Source organism: Musca domestica, unplaced genomic scaffold, assembly GCF_030504385.1.
Source record: "Musca domestica strain aabys unplaced genomic scaffold, Musca_domestica.polishedcontigs.V.1.1 42, whole genome shotgun sequence".
NCBI classification, from domain to species: Eukaryota; Metazoa; Arthropoda; class Insecta; order Diptera; family Muscidae; genus Musca; species Musca domestica.
The window spans coordinates 68,488-90,248 of NW_026712329.1; the positions used below are offsets into that span (position 1 = coordinate 68,488).

A 21,761-nucleotide genomic window follows, 5' to 3' on the forward strand; every position below is an offset into this window, starting at 1 on the left:
CAGGAATTTCAATTTCCGTAATTTTCCATCAGGAATAATTTATTGAAATCAAATGCAGCGAAATAAAAAAAAATACAAAATACTTATTAATCTGACACTATCAACCGATTTTACACACACTACCACCATTGATTGGCCACAACAATTTGTATAATTCGTATAGGGTGATAAAAACTGGATACATTACGATAACCTCATGGGCGAAAAGTCAGATGTGAAGCCTGATCAAGCAACCAATTGAGGCGAGAATTATATTGGACCGTAGATGAATCTTTATGGGATCAGGAGGATGTTTTGAATTTTGAGGTATTGAAAAACAAAATGATTCGAAAAAAGCAGAATGTGACCTGAAGCCCCAATCTTTGATCATTACAACACTCGATCTTTTGATAACATTTTACTCAAATGTATATTATGTCTGCAGGACTTTTGGTATTGAAAATGGGCCATGTAGGTCCACAGCTTCGGTATTCAGATATACGGTATTTTGATGTTTTAGCGACATTATTTACCGGAATTGTTTCAAAGTTGGTATTTGATGTTTGTAATGGATACTACAGCCCAAAACAGAAAATGGGCCATGTAGGTCCAAGTCTTATAGCCCCCATATAATGGTACCTCACGATATTTGGTATTTAGATGATTTTAGCGACACTATTCACCGGAATTCTTTCAAATTTGGTATTTGAAGTAGGAAATGGATACTACAGCCTGAGACAGAAATTGTCTGTGCAGATCCACGGCCTCGTATAGCGACATTATTGGCCAGAATTATTTCAAGTTTGGTATTTGAAGTTCGTAATGGGTACTACAGCCTAAGACAGAAAATAGTTTGTGCAGGTCCACGTCTTCTTATAGCCCCCATATAACGGTACCTCCCAATATTCGGTATTTAGATGTTTTTAGCGACATTATTCACCGAAATTGTTTCAAATTTGGTATTTGAAGTTCGTAATGGGTACTACAGCCTATGGCAGGAGATTGTCGTGTCTTCTTATAGCCCCCATAGAACGGTACCTCCCGATATTCGGTATTTTGATGACTTTAGCGATATTATTCTCCGGAATTGTTTCAAATTCCGTGTTTTAAGTTCGTAATGAATACTACAGCCTAAGTCGGAAAATTGTCTGTGCAGGTCCACGTCTTCGTATAGCCCCCATAGAACGGTACCTCCCGATATTCGGTATTTTAATGACTTTATCGACATTATTCTCCGAAATTGTTTCAAATTTGGTATTTTAAGTTCGTAATGAATACTACTGCCTATGACAGAAAATTGTCTGTGCAGGTCCAAGTCTTCGTATAGCCCTCATATAACGGTACCTCCCGATATTCAGTATTTTGATGATTCTAACGACATTATTATCTGGAATTGTTTTTAAATTTGGTTTTTAAAGTTCGTAATGAATACTACAGCCTATGACAGAAAATTGTCTGTGCAGTTCCAAGTCTTCGTATAGTCCCCATAAAACGGTACCTCCCGATATTCGGTATTTTGATGACTTTAGCGATATTATTCTCCGGAATTGTTTCAAATTTCGTGTTTTAAGTTCGTAATGAATACTACAGCCTAAGTCAGAAAATTGTCTGTGCAGGTCCACGTCTTCGTATAGCCCCCATCGGTATCGGTACCTCCCGATATTCGGTATTTTAATGACTTTATCGACATTATTCTCCGGAATCGTTTTAAATTTGGTATTTTAAGTTCGTAATGAATACTACTGCCTATGACAGAAAATTGTCTGTGCAGGTCCACGTCTTCGTATAGCCCCCATATAACGGTACCCTCCCATATTCGGTATTTTGATGATTTTAGCGACATTAGTCATCGGAATTGTTTCAAATTTGGTATTTGAAGTTCGTAGTGGATACTGCAACCTAAGGCAGAAAATTGTCTGTGCAGGTGCACATTTTGGTATAGCCCCCATATATATTTATGATTTTAGCTACATTATTCCCCGGATTCTTTTTTTTTTTTCAAGATTCGTATTTGAATATTGTGATGACTTATGGCAAAAGTTGCCTATGCAGGTCCACGTTGTCGTTTAGACCCCAATATATATTAGATTTAAACAGAATTTTTAACGGATGTTATTTTTCAGAAAATTGCTAAATTTGTTTCAAACGGTGTTCGAAAATGTTCAAAAAAGAAAAATATATTGGAAGCTACAGTGATTTTCACAGACGAATGGTGGGATAGAGAGATTGTCATCGTTAAATCGACATAGAATTTTATGCTGACCAAAAATACATGTATATACTTTGTGGGGTCTAAAATGTATATTTCGAGATGTTACAAATGGAATGAAAAACGAAATATACCCTTTATACTATGGTGGAGGGTATAAAAACCGTTAATATAAGTCCACATTGTAATACATCCCCCATATAATGGTACCTCGTTAAATTTTCACAGATATCACAAATTTAAAAAAATTAGGCTCCGTCGGACTTAGCACGTGTCCTCCTTTGGACACTTTGTGTCCCTAGTATGTGTGAAATATACATAATTTTTTTCTGTGTATTTCAATTATCATACGCACTTGTATTTCCATATCACTTAACACTTTTATTTAAATTTATTATATAAATACAGATGTCTCCATACAGCTGGTTTTCTATATTGAAAAGATACACTCATTGCCCTTTCCATGCCACGCATTCAAAGAAAAAAAAGTAAATAAAAAATCAATTTATATATAAAAGCCCGGCTATCTTTTTAGCAAAACTTTCATAATTAAATCCCACTGACCATATTTAAGTATTTTATAAAACATGTCGCTAAAAATAGTCCATTTTTATTATCATTTCAAAATACTACGACTCATTTAATTTAATTCTATAAAAAAAATTGGGTGAATCGATGAAACCACTTCAGGCCCAATGTGTGGTTGATTGTTGATTTGTATTCAGTTTTTTCATCAATAATCAAAATCTGTGAACAATTACAAACAAAATTCTCAACAATATATGAGTTGTTGTAAACAACAACAACGACAATGACAGCATCGTGGCATGCAATGGCGTGGTTGTTTTTGCTGTTGCCTTTTTAAAGCTAAAAATAAATATTCAACTCAAATTGTTTCAATAAATGACCTCCACTTTTTTCTTACCCACACACATAGAGGACAGACGGATAGTCAGCCACCGGTTTGTAATGAAAGATTCTAATCTCAATGGGTATGCACGAGATGAAATGCATGTCGTCGACTAATCTTGTTTGTCACCCCACCATCCTACTCGCCTCCCCTCCCAAGAATCGTACGACAATCAATTGAATTGCAAATGAATTGAAATAGCAAAATTACTGCCCTTTTCACGAGATATAGCTATATTGGAGGTTTATCAACAAAATGTTATCAATAGGGGAACTTGGTCTTATCCACTTCCCTTGGCGCACATTCAAAATATTAGATCTGCACTGTCGCTTTCGATCAATGGGCCATTTGTTTAGTCGGTTTTCCATTTTCATTTTTTTCATGCATTACGTGTTCCAAAGGCGGCCCCCTGACAAGCTGTCATATATGTGTTTTATAACACATCTGACTTTATTGACTTTTTGGCGTAGCAGCCCAGCGATAAAAATGGCAACTTGTTTTCTCCGTTGCAAATAATTATAATCTTGCAAATTTATGGCGCCATTCTTATAAAAGAAAATTAAAAACGATTTTTTCTTAATGCATTTAAGTGCATTACAAATTTATAGTTGATTTTTTTTTATTTGTTTTTAGAAAAAAACAACAAAAAAGTTGCTTGTCTATTTGAAATAATAAGTTATTTGTTTATTTTGTGCTAAAAATAACTCGCCAAGGGGGGCGTATTGCAATTAAAAGAAAACAATGGGCATTGTTGTTGTCATTTCCTTTTCAGCAACAATGAAGGCACTTCTCAATTTTTATGTGCATCTCTACTTTAAAAATGTGAATTTTAAAAATTGATTACCCAGGAAATACGAATCATGCTAACGGAAGAACCCTATTTGGGTGAGGATTGAGATGATCAATATTTCTATGGCAGAAAATCATATTAAGATACTTTGAAAGTGTAGGACGTTTAAAGATTGTATTTTTCTATATCACAAATCGTGATATATTTTTCGAATTCCTAAAATTCTTTCAAAAATTTTACACACTAAGAGTAGTATATAGAGGAGTCGGGCGATGGCCGCACTTTTATCATCTCCCAATTTTGTTACTCTCTAATTACATGTTCTTTTGCAATGGTTCTGATTGTGTTGTAAAGAGAATTTCGTTTGCTGAGAGGATGTCCACTTAAAAAACAAGTTATCTTAAACATATACTAATATACAATCATGTCCATGAATATCAATTTACTCGGGTTTAGAAAAAGGCTTAAAGAGAGAGACAGAGTGATCCCGAGAGAAATTTAAAGATTTTCAAAACAAACTTAGAAAAAATCTCATTACCAAGTTGTGGGTTTATTAACCCGTTTCGTTCCGAGATTTAATTTTTATATTTGTTTTTGTAAAAAAACTACTCTTTTATGGTAATTTGGGCCTAGTGATGTCAAAAATTTACTCCGAACACTCCAGTGTTGAAAATTTCGAACAGTCAAAAGTACACTTATGTAAATTCACTCTTGTACATGTGAACTATGCTTTTTATATATTTTTATTGCAATGGTACAATAAGTCCTCATCTTTACTTCTTATACCCCTCACCATAGCATGGAGGGTATATTAAGTTTGTCATTCCGTTTGTAACAGCATAGAATTCTATGTCGATTTAGCGATGTCCGTCCGTCTATCTGGCTGTTCTTCTGTGAAAATCACTCAAGCTTTTGAACAAAGTAAAGTAGGTTGATAAAATTTAACTCAAATGTGCATTATGTCTGTGGGACTTTTGGTATTGAAAATGAGTTATGTAGACCCACGTTTTGGTATAGCCCCCATATAATGGTACCTCCCGATATTCGGTATTTTGATGATTTTAGCGACATTATTCACAGGAATTGTTTCAAATTTGGTATTTGAAGTTCGAAATGGATACTACAGCCTATGCCAGAAAATTGTCTACAGAGGTCCACGTCTTCGTATAGCCCCCATATAACGGTAACTCCCGATATTCGGTATTTTGATGAGTTTAGCCATTATTCACCGGAATTGTTTCAAATTTAGTATTTGAAGTTCGTAATGGAAAATACAGTTTAAGACAGAAAATTGTCAGTGCAGGTCCACGTCTTCGTATAGCCCTCACATAACGGTACCTCCCGATATTCGGTATTTTCATGATTTTAGCGGCATTATTTACCAGAATTGTTTCAAATTTTGTATTTGAAGTTCGTAATGGATACTACAGTTTAAGACAGAAAATTGTCAGTGCAGGTCCACGTCTTCGTATAGCCCTCACATAACGGTACCTCCCTATATTCGGTATTTTCATGATTTTAGCGGCATTATTTACCGGAATTGTTTCAAATCTGGTATTTGAAGTTCGTAATGGATGCTACAGCCTATGACAGAAAATTGTCTGTGCAAGTCCACGCCTTCGTATAGCCCTCACATAACGGTACCTTCTGATATTCGGTATTTTCATGATTTTGGCGGCATTATTTACCGGAATTGTTTCAAATCTGGTATTTGAAGTTCGTAACGGATGCTACAGCCTATGACAGAAAATTGTCTGTGCAAGTCCACGCCTTCGTATGGCCCCCAAATAATGGTACCTCCATATTTTCGGTATTTTGATGATTTTAGCGACATTATTCACCGGGATTGTTTCAAATTTGATATTTGAAGTTTGTAATGGATACTACAGCCTAAGACGGACAGTTGTCTGTGCAGGTGTGCATTTTGGTATAGACCCCATATAGCCGTACCTCCCTATATATTTGGTATTTTGATGATTTTTGCTATATTGCTATAATGGCTTATGACAAAAGTTACCTATGCAGGTCCACGTCGTCGTATGACGGCTACATTCGGTATTTTTAAGATTTTGAAAGAATTTTTAACGCATTTTTTTTTTGAAAATGGTTAAATTCGATCCAAATCGTGGAGGCTATTCAAAGTTCGGCCCGACCGACCTTACAGCTTTTTTACTTGTTTGTACCAATTTCGAGTGTTTTTACCCTTCAAAATGTAAAGACACCATGTTCAAACCCACTATGGGCAAACAGAGATGAGATGAAAATTCCAATGCTATTACTTCTTTTGGCCTTTTTGAACCTTTTTCCTCTTTTTAAAACAAGTGGTAAGTTTGGTAATAAAACTTCGGTGAGTAATTGTTTTTTTTTCGAAAACTGCATTTCAACTTATTCACATAAAGATTCCTTGCATACGCCGATATATCGATACACTCTCTTAAGAAAACATCAAGTGACACTTAGTATTTCTCATCATGATAGATGAAACGTGATAAATTTTGATTGTATAATTTATTCGTCAACATTTCTCGGTCTCTTATCCTCTGTTTGGTTTCTCCTTACGCAAACATCGATAGATAAATTTGTTTGTTTTGCTATTTAAATGTGAAACTAATATTTACTTGTTTGCTGTTTTGGCAGTGTTGTGTGTTGTTACAGTTTGTTGTAATTGTCAACAATCACCACACAACAACAACAAAAACGGTAACAGTTGTAAAATTTATAATCTCTAGAACACTTTTCAAATAACAACAAAAATGGTTTTGTAACCAGCCAAACAACCCACTACCAACTTGCTCCCGCAGCACCTCCGATACAGGTAGAAAGACCTTTTTCGTTAGTTCGTCTCGTGTCTCGTGAGCCGACCGTAGTAGTGGCTACGTGACAATTGTATAATAATCTGATTTTTTGTTCTCAGTGTAACTGCTGGTCTTAAATGATTGTAAAATTTTTGTTGTTTTCTTTTATTTCTATGTTGTTGTTTGTTTTGTTCTTAGATTAGATGTTTAAAATGTGCGATAAAATGTGTTTGTTTTATAATATAAGAATATATTTTAGGGGAAGCATTTGCTTTGAGATTTGTTGTTATTGGAGTAGCTTTTATCTTTGGATGGAAAGTTTTTAATGACAACAATTGATTTGGAATTTCTCAACTAATTGTCCCAAAGGGAGTACATTTATGTTCTTGTAACTTTCTGGACAGAATATAGAACGATATTTAAAAAGTAAAAAAAAAATTATAAAAAGCCATTGTGGCTCGCAAATATATTCCCTAAGATCGATGATTATTCTTCAAGGAAATATTCTTCAAATCTACGATTGTGCTTCGAAAATAATTCTCTTAAATACCTTCAAATATCATCGTGCCTCAAAAATATTTTCAGTTAAATCAATGACTTTCTTCAACAAAATATTCTCTAAAGTTTATAATTGTGTTTCATAAAAATATTGTCCGATATTAACAAATCTCAAAATACTATAACTCTTCAATGTCGTATGCAATTTACAATAGTCCTTAATATATATCTACAGGGTGAGATAAAATAAAACTTCAACAACATTTTTCTTTTTTAAATTTCATTGAATGAAAGCAAAAAATATCCGAAATTACATCAATTTTTAGAATAAGTTTAGATTTGTTCGAATTGGTCACCTTTGGCACGAATTATGGCCTTCAAACGGCCAATGAAACCGTCACGCGCTTTCCGATTGTTGCTCTACGGTATTTTGGCCTATTCCTGGCGAAGCGCTAGCTTCAAGTGATCGACACTTTGGTATTTTTTAGTGCCAAACTTGCTTTTCAAAATACTCCAGACACAATAGTCTAACGGATTGGTATCCAAAGATTTTGGTGACCATTGTGCGCTGAACTTCATTTTATAACCATTCTTGGGTGGCGAGTGCTGAGTGCGATGGTGCTGAGTCCTGTTGGAATGTCCAAGGCCTGCGGCCAAAATTTTTGCGTGCCCAAGGCTTAAATACACCCTGCAGAATATTTTCATATCCGAATATCATTTATTCTGATTCCAAATTCGACAGTTCACCAATTTCGGTCAAACGAAGCGCAACTCTTTAGCCTTTTTGAGTCTATTTTCTTTCTGTTGCTGTTGTGGTGTAAGTTCTTGCACCCTTTGAAATTTCAATGGATTTACCCCGAGCTCATTTTTCAATATTTGCCGAATGGAATATTGCGATAAGTTCAGCTCACGAGCCATATTTCGGCTACTGCGACGCGGGTTTCGATCAAGTCGCTTCTTTACTTTTCAAAACATTTCTGCTGTGTTCTTCCGTCCACTTCCTTGACGTCAGTATCAAAAGATTTATTCACATTTAAATGCTGGAGTGCTTTAACGATAGCCACTTGTGCCTTTCCCACCAAATATAAAGAAATCACACAATCACGCTTGAATTCCATCACGAATAACTTTTTTTCTGGAAAGTGCTTTTGTACGCTTGTAAACAATGTAATGAGCTGTCACTGAAGTAATTTTACCAGCTGTCGGATGAGTGGCATTCCGAAGTTGGTTGCAGTTTTTTCATCTCACTCTGAAATTTTGGATCACTGCTGGTGTCTAGGATGGGGAGATGAAGATTGTTCTGGATATGAGTACTAAATGTTACTAAATTTGTTATTGGGTGAAAGGATAGAACTCAAATTTTGAAATTTGATATTGGGGTCACTTTTGTTTTCTAGGGTTTACATATGAAGACGTTGAAAGAGTTTGGAACCAAAAAATTGGATTTCAAAATTAAAGACTTTTTGGTGTAAACATTTTCCTGTTATTCTTTTCGAAAAAGGAAAAACTATATGAAGAATCTTGGAGTTTTCTATGACACATACTACTATTCTCTAAATCTTTCCGAGCTACTATCCATAATCGTTCCGAAATTACAGAAGTTTTCAAAAAATTATCTCTAAAAAGAAACGATAGGTTGCCCTAAAAATATTCTTTGAATGTTATTAATAAAAATTTGCTACTACCAATAGTCATTCAAAAATATTTTCTTAAATTTATATTTTCTATAGTCCTTGACAATTTTTTTTTCTAAAATCGCGATTATGTACAAAAAAAGAAAATACTCTAAATTCTGTGTCACCTTACTTAACAAAATATTTCCTAAATTCCTTTAAAACTTTTATTTAAATTCCATTTCTTATTTCTATATTTCTATAGTCCTTGAATATTTTTTTATTTCTTTTTAAATTAAATTAAAGACCATATTCTAGAAAAAAAATACTCTAATTCTGAGACATTCCTATACAAAATATTTCCTAAATTCGTTAAAAACTTTTATTTAAATTCCATATCTGAAAGTCCTTGAAAATATTTTTTAGAAAAATTCACGCTTTAATAGTCCTAGTAATAATATATTTTCTTTTTTAAAAGTCCACGGTCTAATAAACCTGGATTAATAGTCCTTCAAAAATATTCTTTTAAAAAATATATGTCGATTTGAGGTCCCTAAAAATATTCTCAAAAAATGTTCTTTAAAAGTATTATTTTGTAAAACATTTACGTCCCTTGAAAAGGTTTTCGAACAAAAGTCTTGTATCCATTTTAAATAAATACTTTCTAATAGTCCCTCGAAAATATTTTTAAAACAAAGTACGCTCTAATGGTTCTTAAATTATTCTTTAAAAAATTTAAAAGAAAAAAATATCTCGGTCTGCCGAGGGTCCTTGAAAAAGTAATCTTTAAAATTACACTCTTCAATAGTCCTTGTAAAAATATTCTTTAAATACAAAAATATTTTATAAAAATCAATGCTTAAAATCCTCATAATTTGTTCTTAAAAATATCCACACTCCAATAGTCCTTGAAGATTAGTCTTCAAAAATATCCACTTGCTAATAGTCCTTAAAAGAATGCCTTTAAAAATCCATCCATTTAATAGTTTTTTGAGAAAATATTCTTTAAAAAGATCCAATAGTCCTTGAAAATGTGACACTTTTCAGTTCCCATTAAACTAAACCCTTCAAAACCAACCCACTTGTTTATATATCTCAGATCACTCACAATCGTACATACATACTTACATTCTATAAATTACTACAGCAATTATGATGAGACTATTTGTAATTTGTTGTTTACGTTGTAAACAAACATAAATATTGTTGTTATGAAATATGTTTATGTTTTATTTTTAGAATTGTTGTGTTTTTGGTTGGTGTGCACCTCAGTTTAAGGTCAAGTAGTCAGAAGTTTCTCGAAATAAATAAACACACACGCACAAAACTATATTTTTTTACAAAATAAACAAAAATAATGATATGAATTGATAAGATTATTCATTTATTTGCGTGAAAAAAGTATGAAATTTTATTACATTTTGATAATTGATATTAACACATCAGAGACCAAACATTTTTGAAATGACCTCTAGATTAGTCACAAGTTTGGAGATAATGGCAAAATAGTGAGGCGTTAGTCCTTGAGGCGGCTATACTCAATCAAGTGACATGAGTTATCCAAGAGAGAGTGCTGAGGGAGTGTTATTATTGTTTTTTTTAAGATTCCGAAATTTTTCTTTACTAAAATGTATTTTGTATTTTGAAACAATTTTTGTTGTTTGATCAAACCGCATGATCTATCTGAAATTTATTTTTCTTTGGCTTATAATTTTAGAAATTTGGACTAAAATAAGAAAATAGCGATAAAAACCAACACTAGTTAGGCTTTCTAGATATACCTAAGTCGGCATTATAAAATCCATTAAAGCATAAGAGAGATGTCGTGACATCCAAGAGAGAGAGAGAGAGAGAAAGAGAGAGGGTGATAAGGGGTGTTATTATTGGCATTTTTAAAAATCTCGAAACTTTTCTGACAATTTATTTTAGAAAAATGAAAAGAACAAGAAGGTAAAGTCATTCATTCATTTGACAACATCTCATTGTCAAAATGTTTATTTGTAAATCCATTGTACATACACAAATCAGAGATGGGATCCTGTTTTATAAGCAGTGAAATTTGAGAGGGTAAATTACAGAAAATGCAGAGATGGGAATGCTTATTTAAAATGAATTTATCTTCTTAATTTTACCATGGTTCAACCACACCATTTATCTGACATTTATTATACCCTATAGTATATACCCTCCACCATATAACGGTACCTCCCGATATTCCGTATTTTAATAATTTTAGCGACATTATTTACCGGAATTGTTTCAAATTTGGTATTCAAAGTTCGTAATGGATGCTACAGTCTAAGAAAAAAATTTGCTGTTCAGGTCCACGTCTTCGTATAGCCCCCATATAACGCTACCTCCCGATATTCGGTATTTTCATGATTTTAGCGACATTATTTCCCGGAAATATTTAGAATTTCGTATTTGAAATTCGTAATTGGTACTACAGCCTATGACAAAAATTTTGTATGCAGGTCCAAGTCTTCGTATAGCCTCTATATAACGGTACCTCCCGATATTCGGTATTTTGATGATTTTAATCGACATTATATACCAGAATTGTTACAAATTTGGTATTTGAAGTTCGTAATGGATACTACGGCCTATAGTCCTCTCCCAATAGTCGGTATTTTGATGATGTTAAGCGACATTATTTATCGGAATTGTTCCAAATTTAATATTTGAAGTTCGTGATGGATGCAGAAGATTGTCTGTGCAGGTCCACGTCTTCGTATATCTCCCATATAACTGTGCCTCCCTGTATTCGTTATTTTTAAGATTTTAGGGAGGGTATTCAGAGTTCGGTCCGGCCGAACTTACAGCTTTTGTACTTGTTTTTCTTTGGTATGAATATATATTGGCACATTTACTATATGCTGGTGGTTCCAGGTAGACTGAATATGTTATTTATTTTAGAAAAATGTTTTAGTTTTTAAATTGTTACGAGTTCTTTAAATTTGACATCGCCACTAATGTTTTCTTAAAAATATGCATTCTCTCGCCCGTTCTAAAGGACCCCCACTGATATATTCTAAATTTCAATAAAATTAATCATCAGTTCTCGACAAAGATAGCCACCACATCTTCAAAGCTAATATAAATTTAATTTCACATTAAGCTATAAAAATTCTAATATATTTGAGGATAAATATAAATAATGCCGACTACTACTAGGGCATACCGCACTTAGGAACAGTTACTCTATTAATAAGGGTTATTGTGTATCAAAGGAAAGAATTTTAGTATGGAAACTTTCAGATCTATTATTATTAAAACTTTAAAAATACTTAATTTAAAATAAATTTATTTTAGAAACCTATTGATTTCTATCAACGAAGAATTCCTATTTTATAAAGAAAAATTTCTCGGGTAATCTCGCGGCTTCATGTTGCAGGCAGCTCATTCGAAAGGATGGGGAAAATGGCACGTAAGCCAAAATTTTCAAAGAATTAAAACTCATTGACTCATGCTTTTCAAATGATGAGGCAAAGAAAAACCTCGAATGCAAAAGAACCCACGTGAGAGCACCATGTCCTAGTTTAGAGTTTAGAAATTACGCAGTTATTTTATAGTCAATGCCACCAACGGCCATATACTGCTGGAAATTACTAGGTATTGTGTGTTCTTGATTGCTGCCACCACCACCATTAACGAATTTTCCAAAGAGATCCAACACACAGCATATGTTTTTTCGGGGGTACATAATTTGCTCACAGAATACCCAACAAACAACGCACAGAGAGTAAGAGATTAAAATGGGAAAAAAACATTATGCGTCAAGTTTTATTATTCTCTTCCTCGTCTCACAACACCGACTTACATCTATCTCACGGCTGTGATATGATGAGAGCAACAATGGCACAACAACGGCTATTGTGCGTTAATGTATTGAACGTTGTTCATTAGGTGGGTTTCCCTTTCGAAGCACAATCAACCAACAACCAACCAAAACAAGAAAGCAACAAGGGAAAAATTTCGTCGCATGTTTTGTTGTGGTGGCCTACGTGCCATTTGGCATGCTATGTTTTTCTTCTCGTGTTTGTTGCCTTCATTTCCATGTTCGTATATTTCAAGTTTTTTTTTCTATCTTCCCTCTCTCGCTCTCTTTCCTGCTCGTTGTAATTTACATTACATTGTAATAATGAAGTAGATATTTAAATACTATATTTTCATGTATTGCCATCGCCTCCATTTGGAATGGAGACTGAGAATGGGGGGGCAAACCATCATCATAACGATGAAACTGTCTAGCAAAACAAAATAAACGAAAGAAACATGTGGCGACAACCGTCTGGGCTACCACTGAAGATAATGATTATGTTCATAATAATTACATTTACTTCGGATAATGATGTCATGCTTCATTAAACTCTGGGACACTGTTTTGCTTTTTTTCTTAGCATTTTTCGTTTTGTTTTGATTTTGTTATTTGTTTTGAAATAAAAATCTGAGCTATGCACAGCCCACTTGTACGAAGAACTAAGTAGTATTAGTACTAAATGGTACTTCCAAGATATAGAAGCATAGAGGATTAAAATGGTATTTATAGAATAAGTGCTCCTATATGTTATTGTAGTCCGAACTTTTCAAAACTGAAACACAAATAAGTTAGAATTATAATAAAAAAGGTGAAAATAAACTTATATTAGCTTCGAATATATTGTCAGGAATATTTAAAAAATCGTTAAGAAAAGATTATATGCACGATATTTGGTACATTATATCAGAAATACGTTTGCTTAATTTTATCTGGATCGGATAAGATCCTATATATATGTCTTTATTCGACTCCACGTTTGTTCTGCACCAAATGGTTAATATCAGCCCAAATTGAATGGTTTTAGGAACATACAGCAGAATTCAGCCTAGAAGCAAGTGTATCAAAATTGGAGACAATATATTCAGATATAAGCTATCCGTCTTGGCATTAAACTCTCTCACATGCGAAATATGCACACCACAACAATAATTTTTGTTGCTTGAGTTCTGGTGGCCAACCGAAGGTTCACATTTTCAGCTGACCTATTTGGCAAGTACACGATCATTTTGTTTGTTTACTAACTGCTGGACAACGAATGTTTTCTCATCGGAGAAAACCAAATTCGGCAATTCACCAGTTTCGGCCAAGCGAAGCAACTCTTGAGCTCTTTTGAGTCTATTTTCTTTCTGTTGCGTTGTAAGTTCTTGCACTTTTTGGAATTTCAATGGCTTTACCAATATTTGCCGAATGGAATATTGCGAAATGTTCAGCTCACTAGCCATTTTTCGGCCACTGCGACACGGGTTTCGACCAAGTCGCTTATTTACTTTTCGAACAATTTCTGCTGATGTGGCTGTTTTCTTCCGTCCACTTCTTTGACGTCGGGCTACGCTTCCAGTATCACGGTAAAGAGCGATGGTACGAGGCACAAAAGATTTATTCACATTTAAATGCTGGAGTCGAATGAGTAGCTTTGAAATTACAGCAGTCTGAAGTTGCTTGCAGTTTTTCATCTCACCATGTATTTATTTAGTTCCGATACGAAATTAACAATAATGGCCCATTCCTTCGGCACTTACTCCATAGAAAACCTACAATTTAGGACTATTTCAATTGTTAACTTGAATGAGGACGGTAATGCTTTTGGTCTTATTTTGCCCATCCATTTGTATAAATATTTTGGAACATTGAAATTCGAATTTCTGTTTTTTTACTTTCCAAAATTTCGTAAATTTTTATGCATCTTTAGGTTTACCGTTAACCTTAAAAAAATTAAATGTTTCCGGTGCATTTTGCCAAAAAAATTAGCTGTAAATTGGTCATTAAATTTTTCAAAGAGTTTTTTATAAAGCCTCCTCAAAGAAGCTGTGCGTCTTGATTTTGGATATTTTTGGGGTTTCCAAAATTTCTATCCCAATTTGTAGTGTGTATGTTCTTAAAATATAAGTTGTATAAATATACAAACAATTGTCTATTTAGGTACACGTTTTGACGTAATCCTTTTTGAAAGTCAGCACAATTTCAGATGGAAATTGGGAGTAATTTAAAGCTTCTAAAAAGCTTTGATTTTGAAGGTGTTACTGTACATATTCCATTTTTTACATTTTTAAACCTGTCCGCTGTGTTTTTATTATTTGTACTCGATTCCGCAAAATTTGTTTCTATATCGGGGCTAATGCCAAATAATAGTTACATGGCACCAAACGTCATTTTAGCCATTATGCGGGATATACATACAATGCAACACATCGGTGCTTCTAATCTCAACTGTAATAGTGTGGAGTTCAAATTTGTGACGCAGTTTTCAACTACTAATTAATATCATTTTTTTGGTACGTAGGTAGTCAGGTAAACATGTACTACATGTACATATATGTACACATGTACATGTACATACATATTCGAAAACATCAGATACTTTTCTCAAATAAGCCAAAAAAGAACACAAAACAAAACCAAAAATCTTCAAACAAGAAAAACAACTTTTGTTCATAATAAGGCCGGTTGTGGTTGTTATTGTTTTGTTGTTGGCCGGTTGTTTGTTTCTTTCTTACATCGTGACAAATATACATATTTTGTTGTTTCGAACGAATTTCGAATACTCTCCATTTCAAAACAAAACAAAAATTTCACAACTTTTTAAATGATTTATATATGTTTTTTTGTTGGGTGGGTGGGGAATTGCCTTAATTAAATGGGGGGCAATTTAAGAAGCGGAGCGGAATGGTCAAGTGTTTGAAAATATTTGTGTTTATTCTCAAAAATTCTTTAAGTACATGAAATAAATTATTGTTGTTTATTTGATTGTGGTGCATAAGAATCTATATGTGGCCTTAAAACTATTCTAAAAGGGCAAGGCTATTGCTGTAGATGCCCAAAATAAATAATAATAAACATTAATTATTGTCATTGCCATAAGAAGACAGACAACAAAATCGCTGTCAAAAAAAGAGTAAATTATCTTTATCTGTATTAGAATGTGAGTATTGGAATGAAGAATTACCGAAACTAAGATTGCTGACAATAATCTCTCAAAGTCACTCGATAAAAATCGTATTACCTACAATATATATACATACATACAATATATATACACATACATACAGCAATATATACATATATACTGGTTCCAAATATTGTCAAAATTGGTTCAGTTTTATGTATCACCCTATATTTCCCTCCGTTTTGAAGAAAATTATCCACCTATATTTGTCCAATTTGGGTGCATTTTGTATCATTCAACAAATGTTGACTTTAATATACAGGGTGAGATGAAAAAACTGCAACTAACTTCAGACTGCTATCATTTCTTAGCCACTCGTCCGACAGCTGTTATTATTGTTCCAGTGACAGCTCATTATATTGTTTACAAGCGTACAATAGCATTTTGGTGACAATTTTTCGGAAAAAAGTTATTCGTGATGGAATTCAAGCGTGATAGTGGGATTTCTTTATATTTGGCTGGAAATCGACAAGTGGCTATCGTTAGAGCACTCCAGCGTTTAAACGTGAATAAATCTTTTGTGTCTCGTACCATCGCTTGTTACCGTGATACTGGATAGCGTAGCCCGACGTCAAGGAAGTGGACGGAAGAAAACAGCAACAAAAGTAAAGAAGCGACTTGATCGAAACCCGCGTCGCAGTGACCGAAAAATGGCTCGTGAGCTGAACATATCACAATATTCCATTCGGCAAATATTAAAAAATGAGCTCGGGGTAAAGCCATTGAAAAAGTGCAAAAACTTACACAGCATCAGAAAGAAAATATATTCAAAAGAGCTAAAGAGTTGCTTCGCTTGGCCGAAAGTGGTGAACTGCCGAATTTGGTTTTCTCCGATGAGAAAACATTCGTTGTCCAGCAGTTTGTAAACAAACAAAATGATCGTGTTTACTTGCCAAAGAGGTTAGCTGAAAATGTGCACCTTCGTTTGGCCACCAGAACTCAAGCGCCGGTCATGGTGATAGTGTGGTCCGCCATAACAGCCGATGGTCGGTCCCCGCTCGTATTAAGCGACCGTGGCATCAGAATTAATGCCGAATATTATCGCGAAAATATTCTGGAGGCTGTACTAAAGCCTTGGGCACGCAAACATTTTGGCCGCATTCCAACAGGACTCAGCCCCATCGCACCCAGCACGCGCCACCCAAGAATGATTGCAAAATGAGGTTCCTCGCTTCATTTCCAGCGCACAATGGCCACCAAAATCTCCGGATACCAATCCGTTGGACTATTGTGTCTGGAGTATTTTGGAAAGCAAGGTTGGCACTAGAAATGACCAAAGTGTCGATCATTTCAATCAAGTGCTTCACCGGGAATGGGCCAAAATACCGCCGAGCAACATTTTTGCTTTCATTCAATAAAATTTTAAGAAAAAATGTAAAAAATATGACTTTTGACTTTGTTGCAGTTTTTTATCTCACCCTGTATATGTGTCTTTTGATTTTGTTTTAAGCTTTCCCAAATTTATAATAAGTACTTTATAGAAATCATTAAGTATATATTAAGCTAATTAGACACAATCGTTAAGTCTAAGAGTCGACTATTTCCTAAGAGTCAAATTTCGCTCTCGATTACATATTTTTATTGTGCTTTAGTAAGAAAAGGGAAGAGACGTTCACCTTATAAATCCCAATTTTTCTTACCTGGAAAACTTGATTACTTACCTTACAAGATTAATTCGCGTTAATATGTTTTTCTTATTTGCCAAGAACAAATTAGCAATGTATGTTTTCCCCAGAAAGTGAAGGGGGCTTACCTTTAAAGACCTGACATAAGCCCTTTGAACTACTTTTTTTTTTGGTTTTTAAGTCCAATTAATTCACTAAAGCTTTCCACCTTCAATTTGCAAATGGCTTAACCTACGGTCTTTTTTGCTCATCGTTTGTTGTTTTTTTTTTCGGTGAAGGGTAGAAAGAGAAATTGCAATAACCGGATAGAGGTAGTTTTATTTCTTTTTGGGTATGACAAATACACACATCGTACTCTAATGCGGCTCAAGCATAATTGTGTTGGTTTGTCTGCTTTTTGCTCTCCATATAGAAATGTAGATGCGTAATTGCAATTTAAGCGGCGGCAGCCATTATTATTTTCAATTCGTACAGCCAAACCAAAAATAATAAAAAAAATGCAAATAAAAAACAATTAAAATGTGTTGCTGCTCTGTTTCTCTGATATTTTCTTTCTGCAGCTCTCTGCTTGTTTGAGTTGAAATGTAAATATGGCTTTGCTTGTCAAGTGAAATGTTGCCACTTTAGCGATTAATTTAGCTTTGAATACATTTTTGAAAACATTTTTAAACCGGATTTGCGAAAAAGCAATGTTTTGCAAGGACGCTCGAAATAGTCAGTTTTGTAATGTCTTCTTGCCATTAAAATTATTTACCGTAAACATATAAACGGTTATTATGCCAATCACCCATTAAAAGGTAGCATAAACAAACTACCGTATGTTAGTTCGCATACTTACTTTTCCCATTGCCAAGTAAAGAGTACCGTAAGTACACAGTGTGCGCATTAACAAAAACACAATCTTTTTTCGGTTTATTTTGGATGACAAGCCCTTCTAAAAATAGTGGATTAGCTGTTTTAGCTATAATTGCCAAAAAAAAAATTATAACTTAGGAAACACATTTGGTAATGGATTTTCTGTAAACATACAAACATACTTTTATACCCTCCACTTTTTTATTTGTTTCTGTTTGATTTTGGATGACAAGTCTTCTAAAAATAATGGTTTTTGCTACAATTGCCAAAAAAAATTGTGAGGGCCATAATTACGACTTATATATAGAGTGAAAATTAACGTGGAAAGACAGACGTACGGACACATAACTGGACCAACTCAACTCGGCGAGATGGGAAACTTGATATATTGCAAACTAAGTAGTGTAAGAGGATCGTTGGCACAAAAATCGGAGAGTTAACCCTTATAAGTAAACAAATCGCAAGGACTGAAGGATGTTATCGAGTTATATTTCTACTTCCTATTCTGTAATTGAACATAGCATGTTATTTAACAGACGTTATTGAGCATTTTTAGCTCTTGTGTCAAAATAACCTCTCTTTTAAGTTTAGTTCCCGAGAAATGACCAGAACATACAACAGTCCGAAATCCACTTTTTTGTATAGTCCGGGCCACTCACAATACCTGCAAATAATCCCAAAATCACTACTTTTAAATGAAGCCAAAACTAATTTGGATATTTTGATCTTTCAATTTTGAACAAGTAAAAATGACGTCAAAATTCCAAAAATATGGAGTTTTTATTGAATATTTTGTGAGAAGATTTCAATTAGCAACAAAAAAAATCGAAATATCAATTTACAACAATATACCGAAAATCAGGATGTTACAACAAAATACCGAAAATCAGGACAATTTCCATTCAAATTTAAATTGTATTTTAAGGTCTAAGATCGAATATTGGAATATTCTTTAAACCATTTAAAAATAAAATAGCAAATGGCTTTTCTTCATATTTTCCCTTGATAAACCACAGTGTAACATAAAGGACACCAATGAAATATGATATGGGACATCCTCCCGCATCCACTTCAAGCGTAATTGATTTTGTAGAAATCGACAAGTGCGCAGTGATTAAAATGCATTTTACATTTAACACATGTGGTGACAACAATAAGGATTCATTCATTCTTTTTCGAGTGATGCATCATCATTCCCAAATGATGTGCGGGTAAACAAAACATCAACAACAAAAGCAGGTCAACATTTCAATCGCGGCAAATATAAAAACACATTGCATACAAATGCTTGATAATCTATCGTTCCTTAATTCATTGCTATGTTAACGTTTTTAAAAACAGATAAATTTCGACATTGTTTTTTACCTTGGGGCCAATAATCTTGCATGTGGTGTGGTGGACGCGGATGGATGTCGTTGTTGTTTTTATCACTGTTTATTGCCAGTCAATAACCAAACAACAAACCTCTGTACATAGTATGGCTACCATGTCACTGTTGTGTGATGCGTACTCTCTCGTGCTCTGCTCTCTCTCCTTGATATTATTATTGGATTGTCACACAATACAGGTTTCCATAGTGTATTGCGGCCATGTCACGTATACATGGTTTTTGTTTTGGTTTTGCGACGCTCTCTCGGGCTCTCTCTTTCTCTACATTAGTAATGAGATAAATACATCTCTCAATTTAAATGAACCTTCCCACCCAACCGGCAATGTAAAAATTCATAATCAGACACTGCGCCAAACCAAATGAAATCAGAACATCTTGAACGGTCGTACAAGACGCTCGCTTAAAAATTTCAAACGCGGAATATCACAGAAAACCAAAAATTCTGTATTCTATTCTTAATAGAGAAGAAAAAAAAATATAAAACAAGTGAAGAAGCATAAAACAAATATCTAACCTCAGATAAAATTCTAAAGAAAGAAAAATAGGTCGTTTTTTTTAAACAAATAAAAAACGGCATTGAGTGATCTTTTCTTTTTTCGTAAAAAAACGACTTGGGGTCGTTTTTATTTATAATTTACTGTCAACGAAGAAGAGGAGGAGTATTTTCTTCTTGAATTCAAATCCCAGAACATTGTGTTTAAATGAAAAATAAAAACATTATTATCATTTCAATAAATGATAAGATTAATAAAACAAATATCAATAACACTCGAAAATTTCATAAAGTGAAGATAAGACAATGTTTTTTGGACACAATTTAGTCTGAAGAATTGAATGAAAATAGAAAAGAAAATAAAACAAGTCGAGAGTGAAGTGAAATCATCACACACCCAACAACAACAACATCAATGTGGTATTGTTCTATAAGAAAAATCAGCTACAAGCAAACCATCACCAACCAACAACCCATCCTATGGAAAAAATATTCAACATAAAAACTTTTTTTTGGGTTTACATTTTGTGTTGATTTTCAATTATTTTATTATCAATTTTGATTGAACATTTTTCGTTAATTTATTTTACGTGTGTGTGAAATAAACGCCAATTGTTGGACTCTGTTGTCGTTAAATGAAAAGAGCCATCCATCCAGCCATCCGAGCCCCATAGAGTATATGAACGACGAACTATTAGCTTCATCACAAAGAGGTATGACCAATCTCCATTTTATATAATATATTTCAAAAATTGAAAATTTGTTCGTATAGCCCCCCATATTCGGTATTTTCATGATTTTAGCGACATTATTCACCGAAATTGTTTCAAGTTTGGTATTTGAAGTTCTTAACGGATGCTACAGCCCTATGACAGAAAATTGTCTGTGCAGTTCCACGTCTTCGTATATTCCCCATATAACGGTACCTACCGATATTCGGTATTTTGTTGGTTTTAGCGACATTATTCACCGGAATTTTATCAAATTTGGTGTTTGAAGTTCGTAATCGATACTACAGCCTATGAGAGAATTATGTCTGTTCTGGTCCACGTCTTCGAAAACCCGTAATATTATTATTTTAGCTACATTATTCACAGAATTTTTTTATTCAAGTTTTGCATTTGAATATTGTAATGGTTTATGACATTGTAATGGTTTATGCAGGTCCTGGCTACATTCGGTATTTTTAAGATGTTAACAGAATTTTTAACGGATTTTATTTATTTATTTTTTGTTTTTTGAAAAATTGTGAAATTCGTTCCAAATGGTGGAGGGTATTTTTTTTACTTTTCCCCGGCATTTAAAAAACATGTTCTATGAACACATAAAACTAATTGACCAATAAACCAAAAGATATACTGAAAGTCCACAAAAGAATACTCAAATTATCGATCTGACAAAATACAACAACTAATCAACTATAGGAAGAACTAATCTCCCAAGCAACATAAGTTTAGAGGTCTTTTGAATGAAACCTAACAGATGACCGACCCCCCACATGTGTTTTGGTTTTTTTTTTATTTTGTGCATTTAATATGATCGATGATGACTTGGTGTGAATCGGAAATCCAAATTTTCTTGACACAAATGTTAGAAAATTAATTTTTTTAAATTTTAGAAA

General features: G+C 33.7%; 1 protein-coding gene across 4 annotated transcripts in view; it reads left to right on the forward strand.

Moving 5' to 3' along the window:
• Window positions 1-21,761, forward strand: part of LOC101892572 (la-related protein 1) — a 63,286-nt gene that overhangs the window by 30,151 nt on the left and 11,374 nt on the right. The gene's annotated exons all lie outside the window — the stretch shown is intronic.